This window comes from Nicotiana tabacum, chromosome 22 (genome assembly GCF_000715075.1).
Source record: "Nicotiana tabacum cultivar K326 chromosome 22, ASM71507v2, whole genome shotgun sequence".
NCBI lineage: Eukaryota > Viridiplantae > Streptophyta > Magnoliopsida > Solanales > Solanaceae > Nicotiana > Nicotiana tabacum.
The window spans coordinates 217,520,590-217,536,863 of record NC_134101.1 but is presented as its reverse complement, the minus strand read 5'-3'; positions in this window follow the sequence as shown (position 1 = coordinate 217,536,863).

The following is a 16,274-nucleotide window of genomic DNA, read 5'->3' as shown; positions in this document are numbered from 1 at the left end:
CTTTCTTTTTTCTTCTCAATAAATTTCGTAAACATTTTTTTTCATAGCACATAACGAACCCTCATACCGGTAGGGCATATAATTCATAAAAAAAGTTGGAACCAATTATTCCGAAACACATTAAACCCATTGTAGTGAATAATAAACATTACTTTAACCTTACCCCAAATCCTTGGACCCCAATTTCTAACATTCAGAATTCTTTTCAAGACCCGAATCTCACATACACACACTGTATAAGTCCTAACAAACTATGTCAAGCCATAACAATAACCCTAGATATAATCGCATAACATACTACACAACTCGTATACTCGCAACACCATTCTCGATCACCATAACCACTCAAACCAACCAAGTACCAGTAGGAAACCCCACATTAAACAGAACCTCGCTCCAAAACCTTCGTACCCCATCAATAATGAAGAAATATACAGGAACTCACAATACACAACACGTTCCCCATACCTGTAGAAAGTATCTATTTTAAACCATGGTAGAAACCATCAAGAACACTTGAAAATCCATTTTCTCCTAATCAAGCTATCAGAACTAAATCCTCTAATTCAACCAGGCCATGCAGGTCATCAAACTCAGAAATATTGCCATATTACTGCAGCTAGTTCAACAAAAAAATTTCACAAGCTTAGGTAACACAGACCGTAAAATACCTAAATTCCACTACTAATATCACCTTCATTCTCGTGACAATCAACTCAAATTTCTCAATTAGAGTCAAATTCAAATATCAACACATACACCCTGTTAGTAGAAAAGAAACTCTCTACTCAACATTATAAGGAACACACCTACGTAGATTATTCCGCATGAGATAACCCACCTACTTTGCCTCCAATTAACATTTTTGTATACCTCCCACCGTCATACACATTACACAATCACTTAGTCTTCCTGGGTCTAAACTCATACTGTAACATGAAATTCACTTCACTCCAAACAGGAGACTTGAACAGATTCTTCACGCCCATAACTCGGAGCTACACCTCTAATCACAATGGAAATCATACACCTAATAGTTCACCTATCATCGAGCAGATCTTCCTCGACACTTCCAAGTCATATAGAAACATCTCGCAGTACTAACATACCCATCACATTGCTACCTAACCGTCATTCCCGCTAATAGGGGCAATACCGGACATATAAGTTCAAAACACTTGCTCACACAATCAACACCTTGGTGCTTAAGCCGTAGGAAAAGATCCGGCCTCAAGTCCTTCAGACTGGCCCAACATCAACTCATAGAGATCACGTCTCGCCCCTCAATCACGGAATCATAAGCCATCAAGGCACATCTGATACTGAGCGCTCATGCGCGCATGCGAACGCATGGAAGGAATTTCAAGAGTTACTTTTCAAGCTGAATCAAGAATGCACGATAAGAATTCAAGAATGTGAAGTTTTCCTAAAGGTTCTGCAGCCTCTCGAGGATAAATACAGACGTCTCCGTACTGATCCGCGAGACTCTACTAAACCTGCTCATGACTCGTGAGACCTATGTAACCTAGGCTCTGATACCAACTTGTCACGACCCAATTCCCAAACCTGGTCGTGATGGCGCCTCTCATGAAGACAAGGCCATCCATTCAACCCAATTCATCCTTTTAAGACAATTAATTAACACAATTATAGTATAAACATGGTTTAATAATATCCAATAGCGGAAAGTATAGATAAAATATAGAAATCCAACCCAACTCAGCCCTAACCGGGGGTGTCACAATTCATGAGCTACTACAGAGTTTACTAAAATTCTACAAGGTATGGAATTAGGAACGACATATGAAGATATCATAAATACAGAAGATAAGGAAGAAAACGGGTCTGTGAACGCCATGTAGCTACCTCGATAACTCCGATGAAAACTGAACATCAGAAAACTCGCTCTATGCCTCAGGAATACCTGTACCTGCACACATGGTGCAGGGAGTAATGTGAGTACTCTAACCTAGTGAGTAATAAATATAAATAATAACTGAGGGTAAGAAAACACGTTAAGGCACACAACACTCTATACAGAAGCAGTGAAATCATTTAAAATAACAATTCAGTGAAACATCATATGAAATTTCTTTAAAACCAGTAAAAATAGGTAATTTGGCAGTAAAATGACGAGTAGAAATCTACCTCTCGGGCTCAATATAGAAACAACGAGTAGAAATCTGCCCCTCCGGCTCAGTATCAAAATAATAAGTAGAAATCTGCCCCTCGAGCTCAGTATCAAAATAATAAGTAGAAATCTGCCCCTCGGGCTCAGTATTTCAGAACAGTATCAGTCCCTCGGGCTCAGTATCTCAGAAAAGTATCAACCCCTCGGGCTTAGTATCTTAGAACAGTATCATCCCCTCAGGCTCAGAACAGTATGAAGCAACCAGTCAATGAAATAAGAGCACATAATTATTATGGCGGATAATGCAGATGATGAATAAATGCATGAGTGCAATGCAATGCATATGACGGTACCCTCTTGTACCCACTGCGGCGTGCAGCCCGAGCCATCCATATTTATTTATCGTCGACGGCGCTCACTAAGGGTGTGTATAGACTCCGGAGGGGCTCCTACAACCCAAGCGCAATAACAAGCCATCTCGTGGCATTAATCAAATCCTGGTCAGTCATTGTTACCTGACCAATTTATATTACACAGTGCCATTGTTGCCACTGTTTCAAGTCACATCATACAGTGTCATTGTTACCACTATTTCAAATCACTGCTGCGGCGCGCAGCCTGATCCATGCTCAGTCCAGAAATCATAATAAGCCCCTTTGGGAATTTGTAAAACAGTAGTTCTCAGCCCGAAATATCATTTAGAAATATCATTTAAGTTTTCAAATCTTAGAAAGATGGCTGAGTTTGCAAAACAGTATTTAAAACCTTGGACTGAGATCAAATGATATGCATGTATGCAAAAACAGTGATGTCAATCCCTGAAGGATTCAAATAATTGGCAAGAAGCCCAAATGTAACAATTAAATCCAAGTAGAAAACATGGTAAAAACATCTCTCGGGACGGACTAAGTCACAATCGCCAATGGTGCTCTACCCCACGCCCATTATCCGGCGTGCAAGTCACCTCAATATAGTGTTACGATGTGAAATTCCGGGGTTTCAAACCCTCAGGACATCATTTACATCAATTACTCACCTCAAACAGGCTACTTCTTTAGCTCGCGACGCCTTTGCCCCTCGAATTGTCCTCCACGTGCGTCGAATCTGCCCAGAATCACAACGAATATGTCGCATAATGCTAAAGGGACAATACCCAATCGAAAGCAATCGAAAAATATCAAAATTCACGAATTTGACAAAACCCGAGTCCTGGGCACACATCTCAAAACTCAGAAATTTTTATACCAAGATGTTCTTCGTCCTCTCACGAGTCCGTACATATAAAGAACACAAAAATCGGAGCTCGTTTGACCCTTCAAATCGACCCTAGAAAATCTCAAAAGCACAAGCCCTAAAACCCCACTTTTCTACTGATGTTCATGTTCTAATTCACATATAATCTTGTATTTAACTTGGAAATAAGTAGAAACAACTCACCTTTGATTCTTGATAAAATCCCCCTTGAAATTCTCTCCAAAATCATCCAAGCCAAATGAAAGAAATGAAAGAAATAAGCCAAATCCGTATTTAAAGAATCTGCCCGTGCTTCGTCGAGTTGTACCTTGCATTTGTACTTACAAGTTGTACATCCTATTAAAATTTTCCCTTGTCGGACACCTTCTGTTTAAATACCCATAACGTCTTGTATAAATATCCAAATTACAAATAGTTTGAAGATTTAGAAACTAGACTCAAAGATCTTTAATTTTATAGGTTGTACACCATATAACACTTTATATATCCCGAGATATGAGCTTCTAAAGTTGGATCCATGAAATCCGAAAATTCTGGAGAAACTGCTCCACCAGTCATCTTCAATCGATTTTAACTTTCTCTAAAGATGTCCAAATTACGATTTTCTTAGCTTTATTGAAACTAGACACGAAGGGCTACAACTTTTGTTTTTGAATCATCTCAAAATTGCTTGTAGATCAAAAGATATAGGCTTCCGAAGTACGCTCCACGACTGCACATAGGGACAGCTTAGCAGCAGAAATTGCAGCAGCTTTTTCTTTTCTTTTTGGGTCCGAATTCCATTCTGTTAACCTTCTGAAATCCACCCGAGGCCCTCGGGACCTTAACCAATTATATCAACATGTCCCACAATATCATTCAAACTTGTCCCAACCTTCGGAACACCCAAAATAACATAAAAACATCAAATCATCATCGGATTCAAGCCTATGAATCTCAAGAACTTCCAAATTTTATTTTTGATCAAAAAACCCAACCAAACCACGTCCGAATGACCTCAAATTTTGCAGACAAGTCCAAAATAACATAACGAAGCTATAGCAACTCTTGAAATTCCATTCCGACCCTCGGATCAAAATCTCACCTATCAACCGGAATTCGCCAAAATACTAACTTTGTCAATTCAAGCTTAATTCTACACTGGTCATCACAAAAATATCCGGACACATTCCTAAGTCCCAAATCACCTAACAAAGCTATCCGAACCATAAAATTCGCATTTCGAGCCCTCTAACATATAAGTCAATATCCAGTTGACTTTTCCAACTTAAGCTTCCTTAAAAGAGACTAAGTGTCTCAAACTTTACCAAAACTAGTCCGAATGACTTCAAATTTTGCACAGAAGTCACATTCGACATTACGGACTTGCACCAACTTTCGGAATCATATTCCGACCCCGATATCAAAATTTCCACTTCCGGTCGAATTTTCTCAAAAACCTTCAAATTTCTATATTTAGCCAAATGACTTCAAAATGACCTCCGGACATCCAAAATCACTTCCGATCGCGCTCACAACTCCATAATCACCATACGGAGCTATTCCCAGACTCGGAATCCCAAACGGACATCTATAACTCTGAAATGCCTTCCAACCCAAATTTATGAAATTCTTCTAAAATACTAACTTCTACAATATACGCTGAAATGCTCACGAGTTATCCAAAACTAAATCCGGACATACACCCAAGTCCGAAATCATCATACGAACATGCTGAAACTTTCAGTTCCCAATTCCGAGGTCGTTTACTCAAAATTCCAATCTTAGTCATTTTCTTCAACTTAAGATTGCCGCAATGAAAATTTTCTTTCCAATTTGACTCCGAATTTCCCGAAATTCAACTCTGACCATACGTACAAGTCAATATACCTAAAATGAAGTTGTTCATGACTTCCAATTGCTGAACGACGTGCTAGAGCTCAAAACGACCGGTCGGGTCGTTACATATTTATACTACAATTGTGTACAATATCCAATCAAATCAAAAATATTTTTAGGAGTATCATTAGCAAAACCGAGGAAGGGTGGGTTATAAGGCCCACACTTGAAATTACACGTGCCGGTGTAGGGGTGGAGTGTGATTTGTGATGAAATTGAAATATTGGTAAGATTGTGATTATTCCCCCAGAGTGGGATGAAACTAATAACTGTGAATTGGCAAAGAAAAAGCCAACCCACACGACACATGTGGGAAGGTGGCCTAGATAATCGGGTGGAGATCAGACTCCATGTTGCGCACATGGTGGTACTACTCTTGTGACAACTTTCTTTCGCATCATAATGTCAAACCACATTGTCCGTGGGGAGATGGCCTAGCTGATCGGGTGTGATCGGACTCCGTGCTAACAAAGACGGTGGTAATATCAGTGCTAGTGATCTCCCAACCAAATATATATATATATATATATATATACTATTTTCTTACTTGAACATCATTCTGTTTCAATTGTTTATTTGGATATTGTTGATTGTGACTTGTTATTTCTATGTGATGTCTCTGCTTATATGGACATTCTATTTTCATAGAGGACTTTTAGCCTTACATAATAGTGCTATTCGACTTCGCTAACGTCCCTTTTGCCGGGGGCGCTGTATCGTTTAATGATACAGGTGGTTCCACAACAGGCGGCATCGGCCAGTGATAGCGGTATTCTCTTCCCAGTAGCCTTGGTGAGCCCCACTCCATCCTGGGGTCATTTCATGTATCTTTTGTTCATTTTCTCATCACGTTTTGAGGTATAGCCGGAGCGTTGTTGCCGGCGTTTCCATATTACTCATCGGTTGTATTTAGAGGCTCCGTAGACAGGTTGTGGGTGGTGTTTGGTATCGGGAATTAAATTAGAAATATTGGTATTTGGAAAATATATCTTCTTTCATATCTATTAAAATTGTCATATTTTGGATACTATGGTTGAAATGGCTAGTGAAACCAAAATGAAAGTTGTTAATGAAATATTTATAAAGTATGATTAATGGAGTCCATCTCCTCTTTATTCATGAACTAGTTTGGATAGAATGAAATCTAATAGGCTTGCTCAGTCGGGTTTGATCAGTTGAGTGCCGGTCACGTTCCACGATTTTTGGGGCGTGACAAACTTGCTATCAGAGCCTAAGGTTTTAAAGTGTCCTAGGATGTCTCGGAGCCGTGTCTAGTAAAGTCCTTCTTATCGATGTATTGTCGACCACATCTATAAGTTGGAGGCTATTCGGACATTTAGTAATTTCACCCTTCCTTGATACTCCAGATCATGCAGTAGAGCTCAAGATAGGGAGCTAATTTCCATTCTATGTCTTAATCTCAAGATGAGTAATTCATGATTTTGGAAGCAGTAAGGAGGGAATGACCCCACCATTGAATCTGAGGGAGATTGCCCAAGAGTTTGTTAGAAGAATGTATCGAGCCCTGGAGGGATTGGTAGAACTTGTTGCTAAGGGGAGTACCCTTATTCCTATTAATGTCTCTGCACCACCAGATCATATTGTATATCAGTATATTACCTACGTACGTTAGGGATGTGGAGTCGAGGGGTATCGATTAAGCTATTGCCCTATCAACCTAAAGTCATTAGGTGAGTCAAATTAAAATTTCTACTCATTGTATATGTACATCCATAGTGAAGAGTCCTTATAAACATGGTCTTAACAAGATGTTGAATCACAAAACATTACATGCACCTACCTTTTGAACGAGACGTATTATTCACGAAACCTCCCGATCACAGTTCTCTTACTTACAGCCTCCTATGGAATTGAGCTCTATAATTATGTTCCTGAATTGAGTTATAACACTATTAATACTTCCCACTTACTTTCCGAAATTCTAAACAAGGGACTATATTTGCAACTTGATTCACATGTCTACTTGTCTTATCTCTTATTTGCAACTTGTACTACATGTTTAGTTGAATTACTTGCTTCTTTAATTTCGTATTCATTATTTAAGTGTAGAAATTCTTTGCTTGGAATTTGATATCCTTGAAATATCTTGCTGTTGAGTTTGGTGTTGAGTTGCGACGGCGGTGGTTTTCTATTGAGGCAATGTATAAGTTGTGAAGTGTCATTTTATTTAGTTGTTATGTTTTGGCTTCCGTGTTATTGTTTAGGTAATTGTTTGGTTGTGTGCACGAGGTTTTTACCATCTTGTTGTTATTATTTGCACGAGGTTTTGGTCGTATTATTGTTATTATTTTGCAGGAGGTTTCTATCGTGCTGTAGTGATTATTGATATGCATGTACTGGTATATTAGCGCTCTTAGTTACTTGTTTTTGGAGACTTCAAGATACATATGCCTGCATCTGCAGGCCTCGGAGTCCTCTTCTATCCTGTTCTTTCTTATTTCTTTACATATGTATAGACATTGATGTATTTGAGTATTCAGTACTGTATCTAGAGCTTGTGACTTATATTTCACTGGGTTTTTGGAGTTGTACATTTTGAGTCGCAGATTTTATTGTATATAGTTGTTAAATGTTTTGAGATTTTAAATTATTATTTTAGTTATTCTGCATGTTTGTTAGGCTTACCTAGTCTTAGAGACTAGATGTCGTCACGACATCCTACGGAGGGAAATTGGGTCGTGGCAAGTTGGTATCAATGCTCTAGGTTCATAGGTACAGAGATGTCTGTACTTATCTTTGGGAGGCTTTGGAACTGTTAGTAAAAGCTTCACTTCTTTGATTACTTATCGTGCAAAATATTTGACTTCAGATTCTAAATTTCTACCTTTCTATTCTCTTACATATGGTGAGGACACATATAGCTAGATCAAATGACCAGACACCCGCGCCCCTACTAAAGCTGCGAGAGGCTGGAGGCCCGGGTAGAGGACGAGGACGTCCACATGGTGCAACCAGAGCACCCGCACGAGATGCTATAGAGGAGCCACCAGTAGCTCCAGTTGGAGAGCTGGCACCTGAGCCGCCTGCTACTGCACCAGCTCTCCAGGAGACTCTCACCTAGTTTCTGAGCATGCTCAGCACTTTAGCTAAAGCAGGTCTGATCCCACTTGCTCCTACTACATCTCAGGCCGGGGGAGGTGCACAAACTCCCACCACCCGTACCCCGGAGCAGCGGGCCCATGTTGACCAGGCCCCAGAGGTAATACCAGTATAGCCGGTCGCCCCAGTTCAGCCCAAGGTTAGTGCTGCAGTTTCAGAGGGGGAGCAACTCAGGCTCGAGAGGTACACGAAGTACCACCCTCCTACTTTCAGTAACTTAGCATTCTGAGCATGCCTGGGGTTTTCTTGAAGAGTGCCATCATATCCTCCATACTATGGGTATTATGGAGTCTAGAAGGGTTGCTTTCACTATGTTCCAGCTTAAGAGAGCGGCTTATTTGTGGTGGCGAGCATATAACTTGGGTAGTCCACCTAAGACAGCTTCACTCACCTGGACACAATTCTTAGATATGTTCTTAAGGGAGTTTGTTCCCTAGAGTCACAGAGATGCATGGTGCGTAGAGTTTGAGCAGTTGCGCCAGGGTTCTATGACCGTGTCAGAGTATGCAGTCCGATTTAGTGATTTGGCTAGGCATGCACCAGCCTTGGTTGCTACTTTTAGTGAGCGGATCTGTCGATTTATCGAGGGGTTCAACCCCTGTATAAGATTTAGCATGGCCCGAGAGTTGGAGATGGACATCGCATACCAGCAGGTAGTGGGAATTGCCAGGAGATTGGAAGATATGTGGTCTCCGGAGACATAGAGGAGAGGGAGGCCAAGAGGCCTCGAGATTTTGGCACATATAATGGTACTCGTGCCCTAGTTGCAGCTCGTCATGGTAGGGTCTATCTGATTCTCCCTGTTCACTCAGCAATTCCAACTTCCATCAGTATTCCGGCCACTACTAGGCCTTAGGCTCCCTTTTATGCACCGCCATTGCCTAGTGCACTTCTTGCACATGTGCTTTTAATATTCAGCCTAGCTGATCAGGCCCAAGCTATCCACATTGGCCACATCCTCTGAGGGCCTATTTTGAGTGTAGTGACACTCGTCATATGATGAGGTATTGCCCCTGACTTAGGAGGGGTGAACCTACATAGACTACTCAGGCTTTGCATGCTCCACTAGTTCCTCAGGCCATGGTTACCGCACCAGCTGCCACTCCTCCTGCATAGCTAGCACGAGGTGGAAGTCGAGTAGGTAAATGTCACCCTAAAGGGGGAGGTCATGCCAAATATTACACTCTTCCTGCTAGGACGGAGGCATTTGTATCCGACTCTATCATCACAGGTATTGTTCTGGTCTATTATAGAGATGCATCAGTATTATTTGATCCGGTCTCCACTTATTAATATGTGTCATCTTATTTCACTCCGTATTTGGGTATATCTCGTGATATTTTGAGTTTTCCTATCTTTGTGTCTACATTTTTGGGAGATTTCCTTGTAGCTGACCGTGTGTATTAGTCGTGTTTGGTTATTCTTACTGGTTTTGAGACCAGAGCCGATTTATTATTGTACATCATAGTGGATTTTGATGTTATTTTGGGCATGGACTGGTTGTCGCCCTATCATACAATCCTTGATTGTCACGCCAAGACGGTGACATTGGCTATGCCAAGTTTGCCACGGTTAAAGTGGAGAGGTACTTTAGATTATGTTTCTAACAGGGTATTTCATTTCTAAAGGCTCAGCGAATGGTTGAGAAAGCAATGATGCATATTCAGCATTCGTGAGGGATGGCAGTTTTGATACTCCTACCATGGAGTCAGTTCCGATAGTAAGGGATTATCCAGATGTATTTTCGGCGGATCTTTCGGGCATGCCGCCTGATAGGGATGTCGATTTTGGTATTGATTTGTTACTATGCATTCAACCAATCTCTATTCCTTTATAACGTATAGCCCCACCAGAGTTGAAAGAGTTAAAGGAGCAGTTGTAGGCCCACTATGTCGCCTTGGGGTGCTCCAGTCTTGTTTGTAAAGAAGGATGGTTCCACGTGTGTATTGATTATTGCCAGTTAAACAAGGTTACAGTTAAGAATAGGTATCCATTACCACTTATTGATGACCTATTGGATCAGCAACAAGGTGCGAGAGTGCTCTCCAAGATTGACCTATGTTCAGGCTATCATCAGTTGAAGATTCGGGAGCCAGATATCCCAAGATTTCCTTCAGGACTCGGTATGGTCATAACAAGTTCCTTGTGATGTCATTAGGGCTGACCAACGCCCCAACAACATTCATGCACTTGATGAACAGGGTATTCCGACCATATCTTGACTCATTAATCATTTTATTTATTGACGACATTCTGGTGTACTCCCGGAGCCGGAAGGATCATGAGCAGCACTTGAGGACCATGCTCTAAATATTAAGAGAAAAGAAGTTATATGCAAAATTTTCAAAGTGTGAATTCTAGCTTGATTTTGTGGCATTTTTGGGCCATGTAGTGTCGAGTGAGGGGATCAAGGTAAATCTAAAGAAGATTAAAGCAGTGCAGAGTTGGCCCAGACCATCCTCAGCTACGAAGATCTAAAGTTTTCTTGGTTTGGTGGGGTGTTACCATTGATTTGTGGAGGGTTTCTCATATATTACATCAGCTATGACCAGACTGACCCAGAAGGGTGCTCTGTTCAGATGGACCGAGGAGTGTGAGGATAGCTTTCAAAAGCTCAAGATTGCTTTGGCTATAACCTAGTGTTAGTATTGACTATAGGTTCTGGGTCTTACACTGTGTATGATGCATCGTGTACTGGTCTCGGTATGGTGTTGATGCAGAACGATAGGGTTATTGCCTACATGTCTAGATAGCTGAAGGTACATGAGAAGACCTATCTTGTCCACTATCTTGAGTTAGCAGCTATTATTCATGCCTTGAAGATTTGGCGACAATATTTGTACAATGTCCCTTGTGAGATCTATACTGATCACTGGAGTCTGCAACATCTGTTCAAATATAAGGCCAATGTGGTGGCCGATGCCTTGAGTTACATGCCAGATAGTTTGGGTAGCTTACCATATCTACCAGCAGCGGAGAGGCCATTAGCATTGTATGTTCAGGACTTAGCCAACCACTTTGTTAGATTGGATGTTTCTAAGCCAGGTTGAGTTTTGGCTTGTGTGGTTTCGCGGTCTTCTCTTATTGATCGTATCAGAGAGCGTCAGTATGACGACCCCCATCTACTTGTCCTTAAGGACACAGTTCAGCACGGAGATGCCAATGACGTCACTATTAGAGATGACGGTATATTATGGATACAGGTTAGGATTTGTGTGCCCAACATGAATGGTTTACGTGAGTTGATCCTCTAGGAGGCTCATAGTTCGTGGTACTCTATTCATCCAGGTGCCGCGAAGATGTATCAGGACTTGAGGCAGCATTATTAGTGGATGAGAATAAAGAAAGACATAATGGAGTATATAACTCGGTGCCTAAATTGTCAGCAAGTGAAGTACCAGCACCAGCGACCAAATGGATTACTTCAGAAGCTAGAGATTTCAGAGTGGAAATGAGAGAAGATTACTATGAATTTTGTTGTTGGGCTCCCATGGACTCAGATGAAGTTTGATGCAGTTTGAGTGATTGTGGATAGATTGACCAATTCAGCTCATCTCATTCTAGTGATGACTACTTATTCTTCTGAGCAGCTGGCTCAAGTTTATATTTGCGAGATCTTCAGGCTTCATGGCATGCTAGTATCCATCATCTCTGATCGGTGTATGCAGTTTACATCGTAGTTCTGGAGATCCGTACAACATGAGTTAGGTACTCAGGTTGAGTTGAGCATATCATTTCACCCTCAGATGGACGGGCAGTTCGAGCGTACTATTAAGATATTGGAGGATATGCTCCACGCATGTGTGATGGAGTTTGGGGGTTCTTGGGATCAATTCTCGCCACTTGCAATTTTTGCCTACGATAACAGTTACTAGTCGAGCATTCAAATGGCTCCGTATAAGGCTTTGTATGGTAGACTTTATTGGTCTCCGATCGGTTGCTTTTAGCCAGGCGAGGCTAGGCTATTAGGTACAGACTTGGTTTAGGATTCTTTGGAAAAGGTTAAATTGATTCAGGATCGACTTCATATAGCCCAATCTAGACAGAAGGGTTATGCAGATAGGAAGGTTCACGACATTACATTCATGGTTGGGGAGCGAGTCTTGCTCCGAGTTTCGCCCATTAAGGGTGTTATAAGGTTCGGGAAAAAGGGAAAGTTGAGCCCTAGCTATGTCGGGCCTTTTGAGATTCTTGAGGGGATTGGAGGGGTGGCCTACATGCTTGCACTACCACCTAGTCTAGCTGCAGTTCATCCAGTATTCCATGTTTCTATGCTTCTAAAGTATCATGAACATCTGTTTCATATGTTAGACTTCAGCTCAGTCCAGTTTGACAAGGATTTATCTTATGTTGACGAGCCGGTGTTCATTTTGGATAGGTAGATTCGAAACATGAGGTTGAAAAACATTTCTTCAGTGAAGGTTCAGTGGAGGGGTCATCTAGTCGAGGAGGTGACTTGGGAGACTGAACATGATATGTGTAGCCGTTATCCTCATATTTTTACCACTTCAGGTATGTCTCTATACTCGTTCGATGACGAATGTTTATTTAAGAAGGGGAGGATGTAACAACCCGGCCGGTCGTTTTGAGTGTATTAGGCCCTAATCCCCTATTTATTTCTTCCTCTATTTCATTTTTTGGTTACGTGACTTTTTGGGATGTTTGGTTTTGATTTCGAGTGAATTTCGGAGTGAAATGGGACACATAGTCCCTAAGTTGAAAGTTTAAGTCAAAGGAGTTGACCATAGTTTGACTTGTGTGAAGATGACTCCAAAATGGAGTTTTGACAGTTCCACTAGCTCTGTAGGGTGATTTTGGTCTTAGGTGCATATCTGGATGTTTATTTGGAGGTTTGTAGGTCATTTCGGTGTTAATCGGAGAAAGTGAGAAGATTTTTGAAAGTTTGACCAGAAGTGAACTTTTTGATATCGAGGTCGGATCCCAATTCCGGAAGTTGGAATAGGTCTATAATGTGATTTAGGACGTGAGCAAAATTTGGTGTCAATCGGAGTTGTTTTGGTATGAATCGACATTAGTTTTGGAAATCGAGAGTTCATAAGTTCTTAGGCCTGAACCGATGCATGATTCGTGATTTTTTTGTTGTTTGATGTTATTTGACGCTTCAACCGTGTCCGTAAGATGTTTTAGGACTTGTTGGTATGTTTTGTTGAGGTCTTGGGGGCCTCGGCCGTAATTCGGACCATGTTCAACACATTTCGGATCATGTAGGAATGGCTGATATAGAGTACAATTTTCTCGCAAAAGCGGGTTTTGACGTGTGACATCTCTTTTAAAGGAGGGTATTAAAAGAGAAGAGTCGTCACCTAGCAATTTTAAGGTGTGTTAGGGCACTTATTTGCAAATAACTCTATTTTAGCTAGTTCGTGTCACCAAAGATCGGTTAAGGGTACAGACTATCATCTCCTGCTACCCAATTACTATGTTGAAGTTATTACTTAAAGGCGCTCTAGTTCAATTCTGAACCGTGTCCTATGCATGCACTACCTGTCCCATGCCTATGGTCAAGGAGGCTCTGGACCTCTATTTGGGTAGTTCTAGACTTTACTTAAGCTTGCTCAAAATGATAAAACTAAGCGACATTCAAACATATAGGACTTCGCATAAAGATAATTAAAGGCCCAAGTTAGCCTCCACACATAAACAACAAATGCATGCGGGTAGTTTAGGCAGTACATAGTTTCAGAATCAAGACTTAAATTCCTATAGGCATGGTTTCTAGGTGATTCTTGATTCCGATATCGTATATTCATCATTATTGTTCTAAATGGCTTAGGCGAGGAAGTAGTAAACTATTTGCAAACTCATGATTATTAGTACTAATTTATAAATAAGCGTCTTAGGCGGGTAATACTATCCTATAAGCATGATTTCTATACAATTCTGATTTCAAAAATCGTACATGTAGTGTTGTTGTTCCAAATTAACTAATTTGCAAATTACAGGTGTTATAAAAATCTATAAACATGATTTCTAAATTGTTTGCATAATGGGCAGTGAAAGCTATTAGAAAACTCGGAATTACCAGCGTTTAGCTCTATAGACATGCTTTCTAGATGAATGACAGTATTCTATTGGCAATATTCCCAATAGTTGGTATTTAAACTCGTTGTTATAATAATTATTCCTATAGGCATGTTATCTAGGTGGCAGTATAATAAAATAGTAGAAACAACCGGTAAATTAATTAGTTAAGACCCTATAGGCATGCTTAACACACCTCCTTTTTCCGCCCCCGCTGGGGGCGTAGGGAGTTTTTTCCAATTAAAGGACAATCGAAACGGGATTTATTTATTTATTTCAGAGTCGCCACTTGGGAGATTTAGGGTGTCCCAAGTCACCTATTTTAATCCCGAATCGAGGAAAAGAATGACTCTGTATTACAGTCTGCGCACTAGAAATCCGGATAAGGAATTCTGTTAACCCGGGAGAAGGTGTTAGGCATTCCCGAGTTCCGTGGTTCTAGCACGGTCGCTCAACTGTCATATCTGGCTTAAATATCTGATTTTTATACAATTATGAGCTCATGTGCAAATTTTATCTTTTTATCGCTTTTACTATTGTTAATATTATTTTTACAAGAATGTGAACATTGTTTAAAACATGTCTTTGGATTACGTCACATGAAATGCTCCCGCAATCCGGAACACATTTTTATTCAATGTTTTGGGATTTGGATTTGGGTTGCGTGAAATACGCACCCGAGTTTAAGAAGATAATATTATTAAATACGCGCCTAAAGCGACTAGCGTATCATTATTTTGGGTAGGGCCGAGAAATTTGCTAAACGGCTCCTCCCGAATTCTAAGCAATTAAATGTACATTTATTGATGGCCCCGCAATCTATGCATTTTATTAAGCGAGGCTCATCTCATTTATTTTAATTGGACAAATCTTAAAGCGACTACATTTTTCTATAAAAATTAGTCTCTAAAATAAAGGAAGAAAATCCTAATTAATTACTAGCTTTTATTTTATTTATTTAGGAAAACATGACATACTAATTGCTAGATTAATACAAATATTGATGAAAAGGAATTATATTTAAAAAAATTCGAAATTATAAATAAAAATAAAAATTTGACAACTAATATTCAAAAGAATCAAATACAGCTAGATAAAAACTCAGCGTTGTTATAAAAAAAAACTATTGAGATTAATTATTCACATCCATTTGAAACTAGATTTTAACCATAATTACTAAATCTTTTTAGAAAGTCTTTTAGACTTAAACGAAGTTTCTAATCTTGCCTGAACTCAAATGCCTTAATGCCTAATTTTTGAAAATTAATTCAAATTCATGCCTTAACTAAATTTATCTACTTATTCATGATTAACCTACTGTTGATAATTTTGAAACCTTCATAACTAGTGAATTAACTTGTTTTGCCAAACCGATTCATTAAAGACTAACTTATGTTATTTTTTTTTCAATTATTATTCAATAATAGATGAAATAGTTTAAATACAATCGATAAAAGGAAATAAAAATGATATTAAAACTTCAAAAATTCATTTTTCATATGTATTCATGCTTCCACATTATTAGCTTTGCAATAGCTAGTATTACAGTCGTGTACCTGGTATTGGAAACAAAAGAAGATGAGAATCAGCAGCAGTAATAACAATACAACACAGCAACAACAGTCCAGCAACAGTAACAACCCAGGAACAGAGTTTGCAAACCAGTGGAGCAGTAATCCCAAAAAACAAAAGCTTCAAGCTTTGATGAAACAACAATTAATTCTGATTTCAAACAATGAAAGAAAGCAAAAGATTTTTTTTTAGTTTTTTTTATTTTGAAAGTTTAAATATTTTTCGGAATTTTCTCTTTCCTAAATGTTCAGCCCTTGTTTCTCTCTCTTATTTTCTT